Raw genomic sequence first — 2,437 nt, 5'->3', positions numbered from 1 at the left:
GGAAACTATGCTTGAGGATACTTGAAGATGATTTCATTTTTTCACAAGATTGAAACATGAGAAAAAACTATGCTTGGATTTGGTTTCATCTTTACACAAGCTTGAAATGGAGACAAACTATGCTTGAGATTGGTTTCATTTTTACACAAGCTTGAAACAAAGAAAAACTATGCTTGATATTGGTTTCATTTTTACACAAGCTTGAAACAAAGAAAAAGTATGCTTGAGATAAGTTTGCATGCCCCCAACATAATGAATCAATTTGAGGTACATGCCCCCCAAGCTTCATTTCATTCACCTAAGTAGACTACTGGTTACTAACAGGTGGATGGAATGAAGGTTCATTTACGAGATCAAGTGAAAGACTCGACTGGGAATTTGCAAAATCTAATCAAAGACTCAAATTGGAAGGGGATTTGTTTCATTTTTCAATGATCTTGACACAAGAAAAGAACCATGCTCATGAAACCTTGTTTCATTTGTTAAGGAGCTTGATACAAGAAAAGAAACTCTGCTCTGAGAACCTTGATTCATTTTTTAAGGAGCTTGACACAAGAAAAGAACTCTGCTCTGACACCTTAATTCATTATTTAAGGAGCTTGAAACAAGACAAAGAACTCTGCTCTGAGAACCTCAATTCATTTTTTAAGGAGCTTGATACAAGAAAAGGAACTATGCTCCAACAACTTGTTTCATTTTTTAAGGAGCTTGACACAAGACAAAGAACTCTACTCCGACACCTTGTTTAATTTTTTAACAAGCTTGGCACAAGAAAAAGAACTGTGCTTGGGGAAACTTGACTCATTTTTTAAGGAGATTGACATAAGACATGGAACTCTACTCTGAGAACCTTGATTCATTTTTTAAGGATCTTGACACAAGAAAAGGAACTGTGCTCCAACACCTTGTTTCATTTTTTAAGGAGCTTGACACAAGACAAAGAACTCTACTCCGACACCTTGTTTCATTTTTTAACGAGCTTGACACAAGAAAAATAACTATGCTCGGGGAAACTTGATTCATTTTTTAAGGAGCTTGACACAAGATAAGGAACCCTACTCTGGGAACCTTTATCACAGACCATAAGAGGCCATGAGTTCAAAGAGGTTCTCATCAGATGGGAGAACAAAACTTTGGAAGGGTTACATGTCAATGGATATAATGGAAAGATCAGGCTCTAATGCCCCCAATACATGATGAACTATATCACTAATTAAATCATCAGTAGATGCAGGTGTTAGCGCTTGAAATTTCACCTCAGGCTGAAAAAGGTAAACTCCAAGGCAACATCAAACCACTTAGCCTCGTAGCTAGCCCTACGGGGCAGGAGAGGGCTCTCTCCGGTTTATCTCGGTCAAAATCTTCAATGGGCGAGATAACCAATAGGGTAACACTGATTTTAGGCTAGTAAACTGATAAAAAGGGGTTTTTAATAAAATAACGGGGTTTTTCTGGGCTGCATGGGCAAAGTAACAGCTTGAGCAGAGAAATGTAATCAAGAACACAGATTATCCCCTGAGGCAAGGTAGGCAAGAAATTTAACATCAAATTGAGATTAAATGGAATGGCAAGACTGGTGAGGAGCTGACAAGGGCATAGAAGATGAATCCTTGTCAAACAGAAGAAAACATTAAATATTGAACAAACTTAAAGGCAGAGCATACAAATGATGAATTCTACCTTAACACTTCATTTGTTCAATTAGAAATGATCATGAAGTGAAATGAAAACATAACAGGTTACATATGAAACAGAAGGAAAACTTATGCTAAATTGTCATACCACAGGAATCTCAGGGGTCAGAGCTGCATTTTTTATTAAAATCTCTGTCAAACAGCTGAACAATGGAACTCTCTGTTCTCCTCCACCAGCACTCAGAATTCTCTCTCCCACTAACTTTTACAAATGATTTTTTAATATATTAAATAATCTTTTCTAGGGGAAAACAAATCGACCCCAAAACAGGGGCGTTGTTTCACCTGAAGCTACAAAAATAGAAAAGAATCTCTAAAGATAGAAAAGCCTTCCATTATTCCAGTTTCAATGACCCATGAAAACTAATCCTGGAGCGTAGACTAACTAAAGACAGAAATAGGCAATTGACCTTTGAATGCCACTTTGCAACTGCAGTAAAAAAATAGATCATCGGTCCCTGTTTCTCTACTATGACAGGTGTCTTTGTTTTGTTTTAGGCTTATTTTGACTTGGCATTCTCATTGATAAGAGAAAACATCACGAAAATCAGGCACTAAACAGAGCAGCCACTATTTAATTAGAGGCTATCAGGTAACGCCCATGTCGAGGGTCAATTGCGCACATCACGTTCCTGGCGTTCCATTCGCTGTGCAAGTCGATTCGCAAAACCAATGCATAAAGCTTTCCTCAAGTTTTTACTAATGCCCCCATTTTCTCGTGAATTTTCTTTTGGCCGCACATC

Source organism: Pinus tabuliformis, chromosome 7, assembly GCF_031772625.1.
Source record: "Pinus tabuliformis cultivar Carrire ecotype Pingquan chromosome 7, CPIR1, whole genome shotgun sequence".
Classification (NCBI taxonomy): Eukaryota; Viridiplantae; Streptophyta; class Pinopsida; order Pinales; family Pinaceae; genus Pinus; species Pinus tabuliformis.
The sequence above is the reverse complement of the archived record's forward strand: the minus strand, read 5'-3'. Positions refer to the sequence as shown.